At 63.2% G+C, this 22,351-nt stretch overlaps 5 non-coding genes across 5 annotated transcripts; all 5 read left to right on the top strand.

Annotated features, from left to right (window-relative positions):
* Positions 1-3,063: 3,063 nt before the first annotated feature.
* LOC142862107 (5S ribosomal RNA) lies at positions 3,064-3,182 on the top strand. The gene has a single exon (XR_012913253.1). It is a non-coding gene; the product is annotated as a 5S ribosomal RNA (ribosomal RNA).
* A 3,794-nt stretch (positions 3,183-6,976) lies between these two features.
* On the top strand, positions 6,977-7,095 carry LOC142862106 (5S ribosomal RNA). Its single transcript, XR_012913252.1, has one exon. It is a non-coding gene; the product is annotated as a 5S ribosomal RNA (ribosomal RNA).
* Positions 7,096-10,894: 3,799 nt separating this feature from the next.
* On the top strand, positions 10,895-11,013 carry LOC142862105 (5S ribosomal RNA). Its single transcript, XR_012913251.1, has one exon. It is a non-coding gene; the product is annotated as a 5S ribosomal RNA (ribosomal RNA).
* Positions 11,014-14,806: 3,793 nt separating this feature from the next.
* Positions 14,807-14,925, top strand: LOC142862104 (5S ribosomal RNA). Its single transcript, XR_012913250.1, has one exon. It is a non-coding gene; the product is annotated as a 5S ribosomal RNA (ribosomal RNA).
* A 3,807-nt stretch (positions 14,926-18,732) lies between these two features.
* Positions 18,733-18,851, top strand: LOC142862103 (5S ribosomal RNA). The gene has a single exon (XR_012913249.1). It is a non-coding gene; the product is annotated as a 5S ribosomal RNA (ribosomal RNA).
* The last annotated feature ends 3,500 nt before the right edge of the window (positions 18,852-22,351 follow it).

Below are 22,351 nucleotides of genomic sequence, written 5' to 3'. Positions count from 1 at the left end.
GCCCGGCTGTGTTTTTCTATATATATTAGTTGGCCAATTAATTTCTTTCTATTTTTAGTAGAGACGGGGTCTCGCTCTTGCTCAGGCTGGTTTCGAACTCCTGACCTGGAGCAATCCGCCCGCCTCGGCCTCCCAGAGAGCTAGGATTACAGGCGTGAGCCACCGCGCCCGGCCCCCCCTGTGTTCTTATTCATATACCTCTCATGTTGTTCCAGCGTATTGTGGGGGTACCAATGTTAAGGTCGGGTGCCTTGCCCTCTCCAAGCCTCCCCCCTCGGGTCAGAGCTTCAAGTGCGCCCATCCCCCAGTCGGTGCGCACCCACCCCATGCCTAATGGATGTGTATGCCCCTCCCCTCCCCCCACCCGCCCGCCCGACACCCACCCGATGAAGGTGATTCCTCTCTGTCCACTTAGGCGTCCATCCGTTCGTACCAATTTGCTGGTGAGCGCGCTCACGTGGTGCTCGTGTGTCCATTCTTGGGATACTTGGCTTACTGGAACGGGTTCCAGCTCTGGCCAGGAGAACACGAGAGGCGCCCTCTCACCGCTGCTCCTCACAGCCGAATGGCACTCCGTGGTGTCCACGCGCCACATTTTATTGATGCACTCCTGGATGGATGGGCACTCGGGTCGCTTCCACGTCTTTGGGATTGTGAATTGTGCCCTAACTGTAACCCTAACCCTTACCCAGCCCGTCTCCTCTGCCCCTGCCTGACGCACTCCTCCCCGGCCAGGCCCGTCACTGTCCTGGGCCCCCGCCTGACCGGCTCCTCCCCGCCCGGCCGGTCACCGTCCTCTGCCCCTGCCTGACACGCTCCTTCCCGCCCGGCCTCTCACCGTCCTCGGCCCCTGCCTGACCGGCTCCTCCGTCGCCTGGGCCTTCCAAGGGCTTGGTGTGGACGCTGCTTCCAGGAAGCCCTCCAGAAACCCGGCAGCAGGGTGGCCGCAGCAGTCTCCAGCAGCCGTCCCTAAGTCGCGTGAGTGCGGGGGACGTGCCCCCGCTGTGCCGCGGGGGCCCAGCCTGGTGTCTTCCCTGAGGCCCTGCGGCTGCCGGCTGGGCTGCCGCTCCCCGCAAGGGGAGAGCCGCGGAGGTGGGGACCGCCTCCTGATGGGGACGTACACGCAGCTCTCCACGTCGGATTCCGGGGCTCTCTGTCCTGCCCGAAGGCCCAGCTGGCCTGCGGGTCCTTAGAGTGGCAAAAACCTCCGAAAACTGAGACTGAGGGTCCGGTGGGTGTATGCACTTTTGTGCTGGGCACCCCAGGGAGGCCCGGGGGCTGGCTGGACAACGTGGTCTGCTGGGCGGGGGGGGGGGGGGGGGGGGGGTTGGAGGAGCAACTGATGCCCTTTGCACTTTGGGTAGCAAGAGTCTGAGGTGTCTCTGAGCCCTGTGCCCTGTGGGGGCGGGGCGGGGGGGAGGAGTAGGAGGAGGAGGAGGAGGTGGGAAGGGCCGGGGCCTGCAGTCCTGTTCCCGGGGTGGCACGGCAAGTGGCTTCTTCCACAGGCTGCTTGGCCTGGGCTCCCTGCACCTGGGCCTTTGGAGGACCGGCCCTGTGCTTGCCAACACTTCCTGCAGGGACCCAGAGCTGGGAGGTGGCATCTCTCAGCCCTGGGTCGGGCAGAGCCCCAGCGGGCCATGCCCACAACCTCTCTCAGCACCGGTCCCCCAGAAGGCTCCTTTGGGACCAGGATTCTCTTGCGGTGACTCTTTAAGGTCTGGCCCCTGGATGGAGGGGCACCAGGAGTAGAGGAGCAGGAAGGGGAAGGGGGTGGCCATGCGAGGGGACACTTTGAGGCCAAGTCCCAGCTTCAGCCTGATCCTCCTGGGAACCCCGCTCTGAGACAAGGAGCCGGGCTTCGCATTCCCACAGCAGCCAGTCGTGGGCTGAGGACACCTGGGGCGTTGGGAACTCCCTGGCTTCTCCTTGGTTTAACATCTAGAGCTGCTTGTGAATCGCGCCGCCACACACACCCGAGTGCAGGTGTCTTCCGCACAGACTGCGGGCCTCGCTCTTCTGAATGCCGCTAGCTCGCCACCCACCCACGGGTGAACCTGGTCAGGGTGCTTTCTCTCAGGGGCAGACTCTTTTCCGGGCGGGCTACCGGTGTCTCTGTTTGCTCGTTTCTTTCTTCCATTTCGGGAAAGTCTTCCTTGCTGGGTGTGGAAATCTCCTATGCCTTCCCTCGCCTATTCTGTCAGCTTTAAAATTCTCCTTCAGTTGCCACCCTCACAGATGGATTAGGAAACTCTTTCCGGTGCACTCATTAGTGAAATGACCTCCAGGAAGCTGGAATCCAATATCTAATGGCCGATTTTTAGCGAGTCCACACGCCAGGGTGGTCGGGGTCCAAAGCAGCCCCGGCCAGGCCCAGGCCCCTTGGACTGGGCCACAGGAGGACACGGAGGAGGGTCCCGGCCCCCACGAAGCGGTGCCGGCAGTTCTCCACGGGCTTGGGCGTTTTCCAGAGGTAGGAGATGGAGGGGACTGATTTCTTCAGCGCCCCCCAAACCACGCCACCCCACCCCACCCATGGGACACATCCCCAGAGAGAGACGCCCCATACACTGGCTGTGCCCCAGCCCTGGCCCGGGGGAATAGGCGGCAGCCCACCCACAGGGCGAGGGGGGGGGCGCAGCTGAAAGGGGTTGTGGGGGAGGGCGGCCCCTGGCTGGGGTCAAAGGGCGAGCGTCCCGCGCGTGCGCAGTCAGCGGCAGCGACGCGCTGGGGGTGGGCAGCGGGTAGGTGAAGGAGGCCGGGCGAGGAGACGAGGGGGGCTGGGAGGGCTCCACCTTGGCGAGTCCAGCCGTGGAGGCGCATCTTGTGTGAGTGTGAGTGAGTGTGAGTGTGTGTGTGTGTGTATAGAGAGACAGCCCCCCACCCCACCCCGCCCCGCCCCGCCCCGCCCATCACCCCCGTCCCTGGGAGCCCGCGGGACCGGGCCAGCGAACTCAACCGGCCCGGCCCGGCCCCGCTCGGCGCGGGGCCTGGGGCGGGAGGCGGCGGCGGGGAAGCCCAGAGAGGCTCGGCTTCTCGAGCGGGGCAGGGGCGCCCTCCACCGCCGTCTAGGGCCACACCACCCTGAACGCCCCCGATCTCGTCTGGTCTCGGAAGCTAAGCAGGGTCGGGCCTGGTTAGTACTTGGATGGGAGACCGCCTGGGAATACCGGGTGCCACAGGCTGCTGCTTTTTTTTTTTTTTTTTTTTTTCTTGCCTCTTGTTCTGTCCCCTTTCTGGGAGCGCGGCGGCGGCCCGGGGTGGGGGTCACCCCCACCCTCAGCGCCCGCGCGGTGCCTGGCGCCCCAGCCCGCACCGTGGGGCCTCCTCTTGTCCCAAGCCGCGACACCGCCGCCACGCGGCAGCATGCGTGGCATCTGGACTGTCAGGTCTCAGACCAAAGGTCTGCTCTGTGGGAACCGACACGCTGGAGGAAACCTTGAGAGTCTGAGAGGGGAGGGAGTTCCAGAAGAAGGCCAGGATGTCATTTTGAGGGAGTATGTGACCAGAACTCGTCCCGTTGCTTTTGGGGTTCTATGGGCTACACGCAGGAATCTTTGGTGGTGGCACCTGATGTTGGGGGATCCGGAGTCACACCCAGACCTGCTCCACAGGCCTCCTTTTACTTTTCTCTTCGGATTCATTATTTTTAAAAAGTGTCTCTTACCTCTAGGATTGCATTTTCTTTTCTCTCTCTTTTCAAGCAGATGATGGGAGTACAAGTATTCAGGTGACATGTGTTGCCCGTGCCGCCCTCCCCCCTGTGTTCTTTTTTTTTTTTTTTAGACAGAGTCTCGTTTTGCTGCCCAGGCTAGAGTGAGTGCCATGGCGTCAGCCTAGCTCACAGCAACCTCAATCTCCGGGCTCAAGCAATCCTGCTGCCTCAGCCTCCCGAGTAGTTGGGACTACAGGCATGCACCACCACGCCCGGCTGTGTTTTTCTATATATATTAGTTGGCCAATTAATTTCTTTCTATTTTTAGTAGAGACGGGGTCTCGCTCTTGCTCAGGCTGGTTTCGAACTCCTGACCTGGAGCAATCCGCCCGCCTCGGCCTCCCAGAGAGCTAGGATTACAGGCGTGAGCCACCGCGCCCGGCCCCCCCTGTGTTCTTATTCATATACCTCTCATGTTGTTCCAGCGTATTGTGGGGGTACCAATGTTAAGGTCGGGTGCCTTGCCCTCTCCAAGCCTCCCCCCTCGGGTCAGAGCTTCAAGTGCGCCCATCCCCCAGTCGGTGCGCACCCACCCCATGCCTAATGGATGTGTATGCCCCTCCCCTCCCCCCACCCGCCCGCCCGACACCCACCCGATGAAGGTGATTCCTCTCTGTCCACTTAGGCGTCCATCCGTTCGTACCAATTTGCTGGTGAGCGCGCTCACGTGGTGCTCGTGTGTCCATTCTTGGGATACTTGGCTTACTGGATCGGGTTCCAGCTCTGGCCAGGAGAACACGAGAGGCGCCCTCTCACCGCTGCTCCTCACAGCCGAATGGCACTCCGTGGTGTCCACGCGCCACATTTTATTGATGCACTCCTGGATGGATGGGCACTCGGGTCGCTTCCACGTCTTTGGGATTGTGAATTGTGCCCTAACTGTAACCCTAACCCTTACCCAGCCCGTCTCCTCTGCCCCTGCCTGACGCACTCCTCCCCGGCCAGGCCCGTCACTGTCCTGGGCCCCCGCCTGACCGGCTCCTCCCCGCCCGGCCGGTCACCGTCCTCTGCCCCTGCCTGACACGCTCCTTCCCGCCCGGCCTCTCACCGTCCTCGGCCCCTGCCTGACCGGCTCCTCCGTCGCCTGGGCCTTCCAAGGGCTTGGTGTGGACGCTGCTTCCAGGAAGCCCTCCAGAAACCCGGCAGCAGGGTGGCCGCAGCAGTCTCCAGCAGCCGTCCCTAAGTCGCGTGAGTGCGGGGGACGTGCCCCCGCTGTGCCGCGGGGGCCCAGCCTGGTGTCTTCCCTGAGGCCCTGCGGCTGCCGGCTGGGCTGCCGCTCCCCGCAAGGGGAGAGCCGCGGAGGTGGGGACCGCCTCCTGATGGGGACGTACACGCAGCTCTCCACGTCGGATTCCGGGGCTCTCTGTCCTGCCCGAAGGCCCAGCTGGCCTGCGGGTCCTTAGAGTGGCAAAAACCTCCGAAAACTGAGACTGAGGGTCCGGTGGGTGTCTGCACTTTTGTGCTGGGCACCCCAGGGAGGCCCGGGGGCTGGCTGGACAACGTGGTCTGCTGGGCGGGGGGGGGGGGGGGGGGGTTGGAGGAGCAACTGATGCCCTTTGCACTTTGGGTAGCAAGAGTCTGAGGTGTCTCTGAGCCCTGTGCCCTGTGGGGGCGGGGCGGGGGGGAGGAGGAGGAGGAGGAGGAGGAGGTGGGAAGGGCCGGGGCCTGCAGTCCTGTTCCCGGGGTGGCACGGCAAGTGGCTTCTTCCACAGGCTGCTTGGCCTGGGCTCCCTGCACCTGGGCCTTTGGAGGACCGGCCCTGTGCTTGCCAACACTTCCTGCAGGGACCCAGAGCTGGGAGGTGGCATCTCTCAGCCCTGGGTCGGGCAGAGCCCCAGCGGGCCATGCCCACAACCTCTCTCAGCACCGGTCCCCCAGAAGGCTCCTTTGGGACCAGGATTCTCTTGCGGTGACTCTTTAAGGTCTGGCCCCTGGATGGAGGGGCACCAGGAGTAGAGGAGCAGGAAGGGGAAGGGGGTGGCCATGCGAGGGGACACTTTGAGGCCAAGTCCCAGCTTCAGCCTGATCCTCCTGGGAACCCCGCTCTGAGACAAGGAGCCGGGCTTCGCATTCCCACAGCAGCCAGTCGTGGGCTGAGGACACCTGGGGCGTTGGGAACTCCCTGGCTTCTCCTTGGTTTAACATCTAGAGCTGCTTGTGAATCGCGCCGCCACACACACCAGAGTGCAGGTGTCTTCCGCACAGACTGCGGGCCTCGCTCTTCTGAATGCCGCTAGCTCGCCACCCACCCACGGGTGAACCTGGTCAGGGTGCTTTCTCTCAGGGGCAGACTCTTTTCCGGGCGGGCTACCGGTGTCTCTGTTTGCTCGTTTCTTTCTTCCATTTCGGGAAAGTCTTCCTTGCTGGGTGTGGAAATCTCCTATGCCTTCCCTCGCCTATTCTGTCAGCTTTAAAATTCTCCTTCAGTTGCCACCCTCACAGATGGATTAGGAAACTCTTTCCGGTGCACTCATTAGTGAAATGACCTCCAGGAAGCTGGAATCCAATATCTAATGGCCGATTTTTAGCGAGTCCACACGCCAGGGTGGTCGGGGTCCAAAGCAGCCCCGGCCAGGCCCAGGCCCCTTGGACTGGGCCACAGGAGGACACGGAGGAGGGTCCCGGCCCCCACGAAGCGGTGCCGGCAGTTCTCCACGGGCTTGGGTGTTTTCCAGAGGTAGGAGATGGAGGGGACTGATTTCTTCAGCGCCCCCCAAACCACGCCACCCCACCCCACCCATGGGACACATCCCCAGAGAGAGACGCCCCAGACACTGGCTGTGCCCCAGCCCTGGCCCGGGGGAATAGGCGGCAGCCCACCCACAGGGCGAGGGGGGGGCGCAGCTGAAAGGGGTTGTGGGGGAGGGCGGCCCCTGGCTGGGGTCAAAGGGCGAGCGTCCCGCGCGTGCGCAGTCAGCGGCAGCGACGCGCTGGGGGTGGGCAGCGGGTAGGTGAAGGAGGCCGGGCGAGGAGACGAGGGGGGCTGGGAGGGCTCCACCTTGGCGAGTCCAGCCGTGGAGGCGCATCTTGTGTGAGTGTGAGTGAGTGTGAGTGTGTGTGTGTGTGTATAGAGAGACAGCCCCCCACCCCGCCCCGCCCCGCCCCGCCCCGCCCATCACCCCCGTCCCTGGGAGCCCGCGGGACCTGGCCGGCGAACTCAACCGGCCCGGCCCGGCCCGGCGCGGGGCCTGGGGCGGGAGGCGGCGGCGGGGAAGCCCAGAGAGGCTCGGCTTCTCGAGCGGGGCAGGGGCGCCCTCCGCCGCCGTCTAGGGCCACACCACCCTGAACGCCCCCGATCTCGTCTGGTCTCGGAAGCTAAGCAGGGTCGGGCCTGGTTAGTACTTGGATGGGAGACCGCCTGGGAATACCGGGTGCCACAGGCTGCTGCTTTTTTTTTTTTTTTTTTTTTTTTGCCTCTTGTTCTGTCCCCTTTCTGGGAGCGCGGCGGCGGCCCGGGGTGGGGGTCACCCCCACCCTCAGCGCCCGCGCGGTGCCTGGCGCCCCAGCCCGCACCGTGGGGCCTCCTCTTGTCCCAAGCCGCGACACCGCCGCCACGCGGCAGCATGCGTGGCATCTGGACTGTCAGGTCTCAGACCAAAGGTCTGCTCTGTGGGAACCGACACGCTGGAGGAAACCTTGAGAGTCTGAGAGGGGAGGGAGTTCCAGAAGAAGGCCAGGATGTCATTTTGAGGGAGTATGTGACCAGAACTCGTCCCGTTGCTTTTGGGGTTCTATGGGCTACACGCAGGAATCTTTGGTGGTGGCACCTGATGTTGGGGGATCCGGAGTCACACCCAGACCTGCTCCACAGGCCTCCTTTTACTTTTCTCTTCGGATTCATTATTTTTAAAAAGTGTCTCTTACCTCTAGGATTGCATTTTCTTTTCTCTCTCTTTTCAAGCAGATGATGGGAGTACAAGTATTCAGGTGACATGTGTTGCCCGTGCCGCCCTCCCCCCTGTGTTCTTTTTTTTTTTTTTTTGAGACAGAGTCTCGTTTTGCTGCCCAGGCTAGAGTGAGTGCCATGGCGTCAGCCTAGCTCACAGCAACCTCAATCTCCGGGCTCAAGCAATCCTGCTGCCTCAGCCTCCCGAGTAGTTGGGACTACAGGCATGCACCACCACGCCCGGCTGTGTTTTTCTATATATATTAGTTGGCCAATTAATTTCTTTCTATTTTTAGTAGAGACGGGGTCTCGCTCTTGCTCAGGCTGGTTTCGAACTCCTGACCTGGAGCAATCCGCCCGCCTCGGCCTCCCAGAGAGCTAGGATTACAGGCGTGAGCCACCGCGCCCGGCCCCCCCTGTGTTCTTATTCATATACCTCTCATGTTGTTCCAGCGTATTGTGGGGGTACCAATGTTAAGGTCGGGTGCCTTGCCCTCTCCAAGCCTCCCCCCTCGGGTCAGAGCTTCAAGTGCGCCCATCCCCCAGTCGGTGCGCACCCACCCCATGCCTAATGGATGTGTATGCCCCTCCCCTCCCCCCACCCGCCCGCCCGACACCCACCCGATGAAGGTGATTCCTCTCTGTCCACTTAGGCGTCCATCCGTTCGTACCAATTTGGTGGTGAGCGCGCTCACGTGGTGCTCGTGTGTCCATTCTTGGGATACTTGGCTTACTGGAACGGGTTCCAGCTCTGGCCAGGAGAACACGAGAGGCGCCCTCTCACCGCTGCTCCTCACAGCCGAATGGCACTCCGTGGTGTCCACGCGCCACATTTTATTGATGCACTCCTGGATGGATGGGCACTCGGGTCGCTTCCACGTCTTTGGGATTGTGAATTGTGCCCTAACTGTAACCCTAACCCTTACCCAGCCCGTCTCCTCTGCCCCTGCCTGACGCACTCCTCCCCGGCCAGGCCCGTCACTGTCCTGGGCCCCCGCCTGACCGGCTCCTCCCCGCCCGGCCGGTCACCGTCCTCTGCCCCTGCCTGACACGCTCCTTCCCGCCCGGCCTCTCACCGTCCTCGGCCCCTGCCTGACCGGCTCCTCCGTCGCCTGGGCCTTCCAAGGGCTTGGTGTGGACGCTGCTTCCAGGAAGCCCTCCAGAAACCCGGCAGCAGGGTGGCCGCAGCAGTCTCCAGCAGCCGTCCCTAAGTCGCGTGAGTGCGGGGGACGTGCCCCCGCTGTGCCGCGGGGGCCCAGCCTGGTGTCTTCCCTGAGGCCCTGCGGCTGCCGGCTGGGCTGCCGCTCCCCGCAAGGGGAGAGCCGCGGAGGTGGGGACCGCCTCCTGATGGGGACGTACACGCAGCTCTCCACGTCGGATTCCGGGGCTCTCTGTCCTGCCCGAAGGCCCAGCTGGCCTGCGGGTCCTTAGAGTGGCAAAAACCTCCGAAAACTGAGACTGAGGGTCCGGTGGGTGTCTGCACTTTTGTGCTGGGCACCCCAGGGAGGCCCGGGGGCTGGCTGGACAACGTGGTCTGCTGGGCGGGGGGGGGGGGGGGGGGTTGGAGGAGCAACTGATGCCCTTTGCACTTTGGGTAGCAAGAGTCTGAGGTGTCTCTGAGCCCTGTGCCCTGTGGGGGCGGGGCGGGGGGGAGGAGGAGGAGGAGGAGGAGGAGGTGGGAAGGGCCGGGGCCTGCAGTCCTGTTCCCGGGGTGGCACGGCAAGTGGCTTCTTCCACAGGCTGCTTGGCCTGGGCTCCCTGCACCTGGGCCTTTGGAGGACCGGCCCTGTGCTTGCCAACACTTCCTGCAGGGACCCAGAGCTGGGAGGTGGCATCTCTCAGCCCTGGGTCGGGCAGAGCCCCAGCGGGCCATGCCCACAACCTCTCTCAGCACCGGTCCCCCAGAAGGCTCCTTTGGGACCAGGATTCTCTTGCGGTGACTCTTTAAGGTCTGGCCCCTGGATGGAGGGGCACCAGGAGTAGAGGAGCAGGAAGGGGAAGGGGGTGGCCATGCGAGGGGACACTTTGAGGCCAAGTCCCAGCTTCAGCCTGATCCTCCTGGGAACCCCGCTCTGAGACAAGGAGCCGGGCTTCGCATTCCCACAGCAGCCAGTCGTGGGCTGAGGACACCTGGGGCGTTGGGAACTCCCTGGCTTCTCCTTGGTTTAACATCTAGAGCTGCTTGTGAATCGCGCCGCCACACACACCAGAGTGCAGGTGTCTTCCGCACAGACTGCGGGCCTCGCTCTTCTGAATGCCGCTAGCTCGCCACCCACCCACGGGTGAACCTGGTCAGGGTGCTTTCTCTCAGGGGCAGACTCTTTTCCGGGCGGGCTACCGGTGTCTCTGTTTGCTCGTTTCTTTCTTCCATTTCGGGAAAGTCTTCCTTGCTGGGTGTGGAAATCTCCTATGCCTTCCCTCGCCTATTCTGTCAGCTTTAAAATTCTCCTTCAGTTGCCACCCTCACAGATGGATTAGGAAACTCTTTCCGGTGCACTCATTAGTGAAATGACCTCCAGGAAGCTGGAATCCAATATCTAATGGCCGATTTTTAGCGAGTCCACACGCCAGGGTGGTCGGGGTCCAAAGCAGCCCCGGCCAGGCCCAGGCCCCTTGGACTGGGCCACAGGAGGACACGGAGGAGGGTCCCGGCCCCCACGAAGCGGTGCCGGCAGTTCTCCACGGGCTTGGGTGTTTTCCAGAGGTAGGAGATGGAGGGGACTGATTTCTTCAGCGCCCCCCAAACCACGCCACCCCACCCCACCCATGGGACACATCCCCAGAGAGAGACGCCCCAGACACTGGCTGTGCCCCAGCCCTGGCCCGGGGGAATAGGCGGCAGCCCACCCACAGGGCGAGGGGGGGGCGCAGCTGAAAGGGGTTGTGGGGGAGGGCGGCCCCTGGCTGGGGTCAAAGGGCGAGCGTCCCGCGCGTGCGCAGTCAGCGGCAGCGACGCGCTGGGGGTGGGCAGCGGGTAGGTGAAGGAGGCCGGGCGAGGAGACGAGGGGGGCTGGGAGGGCTCCACCTTGGCGAGTCCAGCCGTGGAGGCGCATCTTGTGTGAGTGTGAGTGAGTGTGAGTGTGTGTGTGTGTGTATAGAGAGACAGCCCCCCACCCCGCCCCGCCCCGCCCCGCCCCGCCCATCACCCCCGTCCCTGGGAGCCCGCGGGACCTGGCCAGCGAACTCAACCGGCCCGGCCCGGCCCCGCCCGGCGCGGGGCCTGGGGCGGGAGGCGGCGGCGGGGAAGCCCAGAGAGGCTCGGCTTCTCGAGCGGGGCAGGGGCGCCCTCCGCCGCCGTCTAGGGCCACACCACCCTGAACGCCCCCGATCTCGTCTGGTCTCGGAAGCTAAGCAGGGTCGGGCCTGGTTAGTACTTGGATGGGAGACCGCCTGGGAATACCGGGTGCCACAGGCTGCTGCTTTTTTTTTTTTTTTTTTTTTTTTGCCTCTTGTTCTGTCCCCTTTCTGGGAGCGCGGCGGCGGCCCGGGGTGGGGGTCACCCCCACCCTCAGCGCCCGCGCGGTGCCTGGCGCCCCAGCCCGCACCGTGGGGCCTCCTCTTGTCCCAAGCCGCGACACCGCCGCCACGCGGCAGCATGCGTGGCATCTGGACTGTCAGGTCTCAGACCAAAGGTCTGCTCTGTGGGAACCGACACGCTGGAGGAAACCTTGAGAGTCTGAGAGGGGAGGGAGTTCCAGAAGAAGGCCAGGATGTCATTTTGAGGGAGTATGTGACCAGAACTCGTCCCGTTGCTTTTGGGGTTCTATGGGCTACACGCAGGAATCTTTGGTGGTGGCACCTGATGTTGGGGGATCCGGAGTCACACCCAGACCTGCTCCACAGGCCTCCTTTTACTTTTCTCTTCGGATTCATTATTTTTAAAAAGTGTCTCTTACCTCTAGGATTGCATTTTCTTTTCTCTCTCTTTTCAAGCAGATGATGGGAGTACAAGTATTCAGGTGACATGTGTTGCCCGTGCCGCCCTCCCCCCTGTGTTCTTTTTTTTTTTTTTTTGAGACAGAGTCTCGTTTTGCTGCCCAGGCTAGAGTGAGTGCCATGGCGTCAGCCTAGCTCACAGCAACCTCAATCTCCGGGCTCAAGCAATCCTGCTGCCTCAGCCTCCCGAGTAGTTGGGACTACAGGCATGCACCACCACGCCCGGCTGTGTTTTTCTATATATATTAGTTGGCCAATTAATTTCTTTCTATTTTTAGTAGAGACGGGGTCTCGCTCTTGCTCAGGCTGGTTTCGAACTCCTGACCTGGAGCAATCCGCCCGCCTCGGCCTCCCAGAGAGCTAGGATTACAGGCGTGAGCCACCGCGCCCGGCCCCCCCTGTGTTCTTATTCATATACCTCTCATGTTGTTCCAGCGTATTGTGGGGGTACCAATGTTAAGGTCGGGTGCCTTGCCCTCTCCAAGCCTCCCCCCTCGGGTCAGAGCTTCAAGTGCGCCCATCCCCCAGTCGGTGCGCACCCACCCCATGCCTAATGGATGTGTATGCCCCTCCCCTCCCCCCACCCGCCCGCCCGACACCCACCCGATGAAGGTGATTCCTCTCTGTCCACTTAGGCGTCCATCCGTTCGTACCAATTTGCTGGTGAGCGCGCTCACGTGGTGCTCGTGTGTCCATTCTTGGGATACTTGGCTTACTGGAACGGGTTCCAGCTCTGGCCAGGAGAACACGAGAGGCGCCCTCTCACCGCTGCTCCTCACAGCCGAATGGCACTCCGTGGTGTCCACGCGCCACATTTTATTGATGCACTCCTGGATGGATGGGCACTCGGGTCGCTTCCACGTCTTTGGGATTGTGAATTGTGCCCTAACTGTAACCCTAACCCTTACCCAGCCCGTCTCCTCTGCCCCTGCCTGACGCACTCCTCCCCGGCCAGGCCCGTCACTGTCCTGGGCCCCCGCCTGACCGGCTCCTCCCCGCCCGGCCGGTCACCGTCCTCTGCCCCTGCCTGACACGCTCCTTCCCGCCCGGCCTCTCACCGTCCTCGGCCCCTGCCTGACCGGCTCCTCCGTCGCCTGGGCCTTCCAAGGGCTTGGTGTGGACGCTGCTTCCAGGAAGCCCTCCAGAAACCCGGCAGCAGGGTGGCCGCAGCAGTCTCCAGCAGCCGTCCCTAAGTCGCGTGAGTGCGGGGGACGTGCCCCCGCTGTGCCGCGGGGGCCCAGCCTGGTGTCTTCCCTGAGGCCCTGCGGCTGCCGGCTGGGCTGCCGCTCCCCGCAAGGGGAGAGCCGCGGAGGTGGGGACCGCCTCCTGATGGGGACGTACACGCAGCTCTCCACGTCGGATTCCGGGGCTCTCTGTCCTGCCCGAAGGCCCAGCTGGCCTGCGGGTCCTTAGAGTGGCAAAAACCTCCGAAAACTGAGACTGAGGGTCCGGTGGGTGTCTGCACTTTTGTGCTGGGCACCCCAGGGAGGCCCGGGGGCTGGCTGGACAACGTGGTCTGCTGGGCGGGGGGGGGGGGTTGGAGGAGCAACTGATGCCCTTTGCACTTTGGGTAGCAAGAGTCTGAGGTGTCTCTGAGCCCTGTGCCCTGTGGGGGCGGGGCGGGGGGGAGGAGGAGGAGGAGGAGGAGGAGGTGGGAAGGGCCGGGGCCTGCAGTCCTGTTCCCGGGGTGGCACGGCAAGTGGCTTCTTCCACAGGCTGCTTGGCCTGGGCTCCCTGCACCTGGGCCTTTGGAGGACCGGCCCTGTGCTTGCCAACACTTCCTGCAGGGACCCAGAGCTGGGAGGTGGCATCTCTCAGCCCTGGGTCGGGCAGAGCCCCAGCGGGCCATGCCCACAACCTCTCTCAGCACCGGTCCCCCAGAAGGCTCCTTTGGGACCAGGATTCTCTTGCGGTGACTCTTTAAGGTCTGGCCCCTGGATGGAGGGGCACCAGGAGTAGAGGAGCAGGAAGGGGAAGGGGGTGGCCATGCGAGGGGACACTTTGAGGCCAAGTCCCAGCTTCAGCCTGATCCTCCTGGGAACCCCGCTCTGAGACAAGGAGCCGGGCTTCGCATTCCCACAGCAGCCAGTCGTGGGCTGAGGACACCTGGGGCGTTGGGAACTCCCTGGCTTCTCCTTGGTTTAACATCTAGAGCTGCTTGTGAATCGCGCCGCCACACACACCAGAGTGCAGGTGTCTTCCGCACAGACTGCGGGCCTCGCTCTTCTGAATGCCGCTAGCTCGCCACCCACCCACGGGTGAACCTAGTCAGGGTGCTTTCTCTCAGGGGCAGACTCTTTTCCGGGCGGGCTACCGGTGTCTCTGTTTGCTCGTTTCTTTCTTCCATTTCGGGAAAGTCTTCCTTGCTGGGTGTGGAAATCTCCTATGCCTTCCCTCGCCTATTCTGTCAGCTTTAAAATTCTCCTTCAGTTGCCACCCTCACAGATGGATTAGGAAACTCTTTCCGGTGCACTCATTAGTGAAATGACCTCCAGGAAGCTGGAATCCAATATCTAATGGCCGATTTTTAGCGAGTCCACACGCCAGGGTGGTCGGGGTCCAAAGCAGCCCCGGCCAGGCCCAGGCCCCTTGGACTGGGCCACAGGAGGACACGGAGGAGGGTCCCGGCCCCCACGAAGCGGTGCCGGCAGTTCTCCACGGGCTTGGGTGTTTTCCAGAGGTAGGAGATGGAGGGGACTGATTTCTTCAGCGCCCCCCAAACCACGCCACCCCACCCCACCCATGGGACACATCCCCAGAGAGAGACGCCCCAGACACTGGCTGTGCCCCAGCCCTGGCCCGGGGGAATAGGCGGCAGCCCACCCACAGGGCGAGGGGGGGGCGCAGCTGAAAGGGGTTGTGGGGGAGGGCGGCCCCTGGCTGGGGTCAAAGGGCGAGCGTCCCGCGCGTGCGCAGTCAGCGGCAGCGACGCGCTGGGGGTGGGCAGCGGGTAGGTGAAGGAGGCCGGGCGAGGAGACGAGGGGGGCTGGGAGGGCTCCACCTTGGCGAGTCCAGCCGTGGAGGCGCATCTTGTGTGAGTGTGAGTGAGTGTGAGTGTGTGTGTGTGTGTATAGAGAGACAGCCCCCCACCCCGCCCCGCCCCGCCCCGCCCCGCCCATCACCCCCGTCCCTGGGAGCCCGCGGGACCTGGCCAGCGAACTCAACCGGCCCGGCCCGGCCCCGCCCGGCGCGGGGCCTGGGGCGGGAGGCGGCGGCGGGGAAGCCCAGAGAGGCTCGGCTTCTCGAGCGGGGCAGGGGCGCCCTCCGCCGCCGTCTAGGGCCACACCACCCTGAACGCCCCCGATCTCGTCTGGTCTCGGAAGCTAAGCAGGGTCGGGCCTGGTTAGTACTTGGATGGGAGACCGCCTGGGAATACCGGGTGCCACAGGCTGCTGCTTTTTTTTTTTTTTTTTTTTTTGCCTCTTGTTCTGTCCCCTTTCTGGGAGCGCGGCGGCGGCCCGGGGTGGGGGTCACCCCCACCCTCAGCGCCCGCGCGGTGCCTGGCGCCCCAGCCCGCACCGTGGGGCCTCCTCTTGTCCCAAGCCGCGACACCGCCGCCACGCGGCAGCATGCGTGGCATCTGGACTGTCAGGTCTCAGACCAAAGGTCTGCTCTGTGGGAACCGACACGCTGGAGGAAACCTTGAGAGTCTGAGAGGGGAGGGAGTTCCAGAAGAAGGCCAGGATGTCATTTTGAGGGAGTATGTGACCAGAACTCGTCCCGTTGCTTTTGGGGTTCTATGGGCTACACGCAGGAATCTTTGGTGGAGGCACCTGATGTTGGGGGATCCGGAGTCACACCCAGACCTGCTCCACAGGCCTCCTTTTACTTTTCTCTTCGGATTCATTATTTTTAAAAAGTGTCTCTTACCTCTAGGATTGCATTTTCTTTTCTCTCTCTTTTCAAGCAGATGATGGGAGTACAAGTATTCAGGTGACATGTGTTGCCCGTGCCGCCCTCCCCACTGTGTTCTTTTTTTTTTTTTTTTGAGACAGAGTCTCGTTTTGCTGCCCAGGCTAGAGTGAGTGCCATGGCGTCAGCCTAGCTCACAGCAACCTCAATCTCCGGGCTCAAGCAATCCTGCTGCCTCAGCCTCCCGAGTAGTTGGGACTACAGGCATGCACCACCACGCCCGGCTGTGTTTTTCTATATATATTAGTTGGCCAATTAATTTCTTTCTATTTTTAGTAGAGACGGGGTCTCGCTCTTGCTCAGGCTGGTTTCGAACTCCTGACCTGGAGCAATCCGCCCGCCTCGGCCTCCCAGAGAGCTAGGATTACAGGCGTGAGCCACCGCGCCCGGCCCCCCCTGTGTTCTTATTCATATACCTCTCATGTTGTTCCAGCGTATTGTGGGGGTACCAATGTTAAGGTCGGGTGCCTTGCCCTCTCCAAGCCTCCCCCCTCGGGTCAGAGCTTCAAGTGCGCCCATCCCCCAGTCGGTGCGCACCCACCCCATGCCTAATGGATGTGTATGCCCCTCCCCTCCCCCCACCCGCCCGCCCGACACCCACCCGATGAAGGTGATTCCTCTCTGTCCACTTAGGCGTCCATCCGTTCGTACCAATTTGCTGGTGAGCGCGCTCACGTGGTGCTCGTGTGTCCATTCTTGGGATACTTGGCTTACTGGAACGGGTTCCAGCTCTGGCCAGGAGAACACGAGAGGCGCCCTCTCACCGCTGCTCCTCACAGCCGAATGGCACTCCGTGGTGTCCACGCGCCACATTTTATTGATGCACTCCTGGATGGATGGGCACTCGGGTCGCTTCCACGTCTTTGGGATTGTGAATTGTGCCCTAACTGTAACCCTAACCCTTACCCAGCCCGTCTCCTCTGCCCCTGCCTGACGCACTCCTCCCCGGCCAGGCCCGTCACTGTCCTGGGCCCCCGCCTGACCGGCTCCTCCCCGCCCGGCCGGTCACCGTCCTCTGCCCCTGCCTGACACGCTCCTTCCCGCCCGGCCTCTCACCGTCCTCGGCCCCTGCCTGACCGGCTCCTCCGTCGCCTGGGCCTTCCAAGGGCTTGGTGTGGACGCTGCTTCCAGGAAGCCCTCCAGAAACCCGGCAGCAGGGTGGCCGCAGCAGTCTCCAGCAGCCGTCCCTAAGTCGCGTGAGTGCGGGGGACGTGCCCCCGCTGTGCCGCGGGGGCCCAGCCTGGTGTCTTCCCTGAGGCCCTGCGGCTGCCGGCTGGGCTGCCGCTCCCCGCAAGGGGAGAGCCGCGGAGGTGGGGACCGCCTCCTGATGGGGACGTACACGCAGCTCTCCACGTCGGATTCCGGGGCTCTCTGTCCTGCCCGAAGGCCCAGCTGGCCTGCGGGTCCTTAGAGTGGCAAAAACCTCCGAAAACTGAGACTGAGGGTCCGGTGGGTGTCTGCACTTTTGTGCTGGGCACCCCAGGGAGGCCCGGGGGCTGGCTGGACAACGTGGTCTGCTGGGCGGGGGGGGGGGGGGGGGGGGGGGGTTGGAGGAGCAACTGATGCCCTTTGCACTTTGGGTAGCAAGAGTCTGAGGTGTCTCTGAGCCCTGTGCCCTGTGGGGGCGGGGCGGGGGGGAGGAGGAGGAGGAGGAGGAGGAGGTGGGAAGGGCCGGGGCCTGCAGTCCTGTTCCCGGGGTGGCACGGCAAGTGGCTTCTTCCACAGGCTGCTTGGCCTGGGCTCCCTGCACCTGGGCCTTTGGAGGACCGGCCCTGTGCTTGCCAACACTTCCTGCAGGGACCCAGAGCTGGGAGGTGGCATCTCTCAGCCCTGGGTCGGGCAGAGCCCCAGCGGGCCATGCCCACAACCTCTCTCAGCACCGGTCCCCCAGAAGGCTCCTTTGGGACCAGGATTCTCTTGCGGTGACTCTTTAAGGTCTGGCCCCTGGATGGAGGGGCACCAGGAGTAGAGGAGCAGGAAGGGGAAGGGGGTGGCCATGCGAGGGGACACTTTGAGGCCAAGTCCCAGCTTCAGCCTGATCCTCCTGGGAACCCCGCTCTGAGACAAGGAGCCGGGCTTCGCATTCCCACAGCAGCCAGTCGTGGGCTGAGGACACCTGGGGCGTTGGGAACTCCCTGGCTTCTCCTTGGTTTAACATCTAGAGCTGCTTGTGAATCGCGCCGCCACACACACCAGAGTGCAGGTGTCTTCCGCACAGACTGCGGGCCTCGCTCTTCTGAATGCCGCTAGCTCGCCACCCACCCACGGGTGAACCTGGTCAGGGTGCTTTCTCTCAGGGGCAGACTCTTTTCCGGGCGGGCTACCGGTGTCTCTGTTTGCTCGTTTCTTTCTTCCATTTCGGGAAAGTCTTCCTTGCTGGGTGTGGAAATCTCCTATGCCTTCCCTCGCCTATTCTGTCAGCTTTAAAATTCTCCTTCAGTTGCCACCCTCACAGATGGATTAGGAAACTCTTTCCGGTGCACTCATTAGTGAAATGACCTCCAGGAAGCTGGAATCCAATATCTAATGGCCGATTTTTAGCGAGTCCACACGCCAGGGTGGTCGGGGTCCAAAGCAGCCCCGGCCAGGCCCAGGCCCCTTGGACTGGGCCACAGGAGGACACGGAGGAGGGTCCCGGCCCCCACGAAGCGGTGCCGGCAGTTCTCCACGGGCTTGGGTGTTTTCCAGAGGTAGGAGATGGAGGGGACTGATTTCTTCAGCGCCCCCCAAACCACGCCACCCCACCCCACCCATGGGACACATCCCCAGAGAGAGACGCCCCATACACTGGCTGTGCCCCAGCCCTGGCCCGGGGGAATAGGCGGCAGCCCACCCACAGGGCGAGGGGGGGGCGCAGCTGAAAGGGGTTGTGGGGGAGGGCGGCCCCTGGCTGGGGTCAAAGGGCGAGCGTCCCGCGCGTGCGTGCGCAGTCAGCGGCAGCGACGCGCTGGGGGTGGGCAGCGGGTAGGTGAAGGAGGCCGGGCGAGGAGACGAGGGGGGCTGGGAGGGCTCCACCTTGGCGAGTCCAGCCGTGGAGGCGCATCTTGTGTGAGTGTGAGTGAGTGTGAGTGTGTGTGTGTGTGTATAGAGAGACAGCCCCCCACCCCGCCCCGCCCCGCCCCGCCCCGCCCATCACCCCCGTCCCTGGGAGCCCGCGGGACCTGGCCAGCGAACTCAACCGGCCCGGCCCGGCCCCGCCCGGCGCGGGGCCTGGGGCGGGAGGCGGCGGCGGGGAAGCCCAGAGAGGCTCGGCTTCTCGAGCGGGGCAGGGGCGCCCTCCGCCGCCGTCTAGGGCCACACCACCCTGAACGCCCCCGATCTCGTCTGGTCTCGGAAGCTAAGCAGGGTCGGGCCTGGTTAGTACTTGGATGGGAGACCGCCTGGGAATACCGGGTGCCACAGGCTGCTGCTTTTTTTTTTTTTTTTTTTTTGCCTCTTGTTCTGTCCCCTTTCTGGGAGCGCGGCGGCGGCCCGGGGTGGGGGTCACCCCCACCCTCAGCGCCCGCGCGGTGCCTGGCGCCCCAGCCCGCACCGTGGGGCCTCCTCTTGTCCCAAGCCGCGACACCGCCGCCACGCGGCAGCATGCGTGGCATCTGGACTGTCAGGTCTCAGACCAAAGGTCTGCTCTGTGGGAACCGACACGCTGGAGGAAACCTTGAGAGTCTGAGAGGGGAGGGAGTTCCAGAAGAAGGCCAGGATGTCATTTTGAGGGAGTATGTGACCAGAACTCGTCCCGTTGCTTTTGGGGTTCTATGGGCTACACGCAGGAATCTTTGGTGGTGGCACCTGATGTTGGGGGATCCGGAGTCACACCCAGACCTGCTCCACAGGCCTCCTTTTACTTTTCTCTTCGGATTCATTATTTTTAAAAAGTGTCTCTTACCTCTAGGATTGCATTTTCTTTTCTCTCTCTTTTCAAGCAGATGATGGGAGTACAAGTATTCAGGTGACATGTGTTGCCCGTGCCGCCCTCCCCACTGTGTTCTTTTTTTTTTTTTTTTGAGACAGAGTCTCGTTTTGCTGCCCAGGCTAGAGTGAGTGCCATGGCGTCAGCCTAGCTCACAGCAACCTCAATCTCCGGGCTCAAGCAATCCTGCTGCCTCAGCCTCCCGAGTAGTTGGGACTACAGGCATGCACCACCACGCCCGGCTGTGTTTTTCTATATATATTAGTTGGCCAATTAATTTCTTTCTATTTTTAGTAGAGACGGGGTCTCGCTCTTGCTCAGGCTGGTTTCGAACTCCTGACCTGGAGCAATCCGCCCGCCTCGGCCTCCCAGAGAGCTAGGATTACAGGCGTGAGCCACCGCGCCCGGCCCCCCCTGTGTTCTTATTCATATACCTCTCATGTTGTTCCAGCGTATTGTGGGGGTACCAATGTTAAGGTCGGGTGCCTTGCCCTCTCCAAGCCTCCCCCCTCGGGTCAGAGCTTCAAGTGCGCCCATCCCCCAGTCGGTGCGCACCCACCCCATGCCTAATGGATGTGTATGCCCCTCCCCTCCCCCCACCCGCCCGCCCGACACCCACCCGATGAAGGTGATTCCTCTCTGTCCACTTAGGCGTCCATCCGTTCGTACCAATTTGCTGGTGAGCGCGCTCACGTGGTGCTCGTGTGTCCATTCTTGGGATACTTGGCTTACTGGATCGGGTTCCAGCTCTGGCCAGGAGAACACGAGAGGCGCCCTCTCACCGCTGCTCCTCACAGCCGAATGGCACTCCGTGGTGTCCACGCGCCACATTTTATTGATGCACTCCTGGATGGATGGGCACTCGGGTCGCTTCCACGTCTTTGGGATTGTGAATTGTGCCCTAACTGTAACCCTAACCCTTACCCAGCCCGTCTCCTCTGCCCCTGCCTGACGCACTCCTCCCCGGCCAGGCCCGTCACTGTCCTGGGCCCCCGCCTGACCGGCTCCTCCCCGCCCGGCCGGTCACCGTCCTCTGCCCCTGCCTGACACGCTCCTTCCCGCCCGGCCTCTCACCGTCCTCGGCCCCTGCCTGACCGGCTCCTCCGTCGCCTGGGCCTTCCAAGGGCTTGGTGTGGACGCTGCTTCCAGGAAGCCCTCCAGAAACCCGGCAGCAGGGTGGCCGCAGCAGTCTCCAGCAGCCGTCCCTAAGTCGCGTGAGTGCGGGGGACGTGCCCCCGCTGTGCCGCGGGGGCCCAGCCTGGTGTCTTCCCTGAGGCCCTGCGGCTGCCGGCTGGGCTGCCGCTCCCCGCAAGGGGAGAGCCGCGGAGGTGGGGACCGCCTCCTGATGGGGACGTACACGCAGCTCTCCACGTCGGATTCCGGGGCTCTCTGTCCTGCCCGAAGGCCCAGCTGGCCTGCGGGTCCTTAGAGTGGCAAAAACCTCCGAAAACTGAGACTGAGGGTCCGGTGGGTGTCTGCACTTTTGTGCTGGGCACCCCAGGGAGGCCCGGGGGCTGGCTGGACAACGTGGTCTGCTGGGCGGGGGGGGGGGGGGGGGGGTTGGAGGAGCAACTGATGCCCTTTGCACTTTGGGTAGCAAGAGTCTGAGGTGTCTCTGAGCCCTGTGCCCTGTGGGGGCGGGGCGGGGGGGAGGAGGAGGAGGAGGAGGAGGAGGTGGGAAGGGCCGGGGCCTGCAGTCCTGTTCCCGGGGTGGCACGGCAAGTGGCTTCTTCCACAGGCTGCTTGGCCTGGGCTCCCTGCACCTGGGCCTTTGGAGGACCGGCCCTGTGCTTGCCAACACTTCCTGCAGGGACCCAGAGCTGGGAGGTGGCATCTCTCAGCCCTGGGTCGGGCAGAGCCCCAGCGGGCCATGCCCACAACCTCTCTCAGCACCGGTCCCCCAGAAGGCTCCTTTGGGACCAGGATTCTCTTGCGGTGACTCTTTAAGGTCTGGCCCCTGGATGGAGGGGCACCAGGAGTAGAGGAGCAGGAAGGGGAAGGGGGTGGCCATGCGAGGGGACACTTTGAGGCCAAGTCCCAGCTTCAGCCTGATCCTCCTGGGAACCCCGCTCTGAGACAAGGAGCCGGGCTTCGCATTCCCACAGCAGCCAGTCGTGGGCTGAGGACACCTGGGGCGTTGGGAACTCCCTGGCTTCTCCTTGGTTTAACATCTAGAGCTGCTTGTGAATCGCGCCGCCACACACACCAGAGTGCAGGTGTCTTCCGCACAGACTGCGGGCCTCGCTCTTCTGAATGCCGCTAGCTCGCCACCCACCCACGGGTGAACCTGGTCAGGGTGCTTTCTCTCAGGGGCAGACTCTTTTCCGGGCGGGCTACCGGTGTCTCTGTTTGCTCGTTTCTTTCTTCCATTTCGGGAAAGTCTTCCTTGCTGGGTGTGGAAATCTCCTATGCCTTCCCTCGCCTATTCTGTCAGCTTTAAAATTCTCCTTCAGTTGCCACCCTCACAGATGGATTAGGAAACTCTTTCCGGTGCACTCATTAGTGAAATGACCTCCAGGAAGCTGGAATCCAATATCTAATGGCCGATTTTTAGCGAGTCCACACGCCAGGGTGGTCGGGGTCCAAAGCAGCCCCGGCCAGGCCCAGGCCCCTTGGACTGGGCCACAGGAGGACACGGAGGAGGGTCCCGGCCCCCACGAAGCGGTGCCGGCAGTTCTCCACGGGCTTGGGTGTTTTCCAGAGGTAGGAGATGGAGGGGACTGATTTCTTCAGCGCCCCCCAAACCACGCCACCCCACCCCACCCATGGGACACATCCCCAGAGAGAGACGCCCCAGACACTGGCTGTGCCCCAGCCCTGGCCCGGGGGAATAGGCGGCAGCCCACCCACAGGGCGAGGGGGGGGCGCAGCTGAAAGGGGTTGTGGGGGAGGGCGGCCCCTGGCTGGGGTCAAAGGGCGAGCGTCCCGCGCGTGCGCAGTCAGCGGCAGCGACGCGCTGGGGGTGGGCAGCGGGTAGGTGAAGGAGGCCGGGCGAGGA

This window comes from Microcebus murinus, chromosome 18, assembly GCF_040939455.1.
Source record: "Microcebus murinus isolate Inina chromosome 18, M.murinus_Inina_mat1.0, whole genome shotgun sequence".
In the NCBI taxonomy this organism is placed as follows: Eukaryota; Metazoa; Chordata; class Mammalia; order Primates; family Cheirogaleidae; genus Microcebus; species Microcebus murinus.
This window is presented reverse-complemented; position numbering and strand designations above follow the sequence as displayed.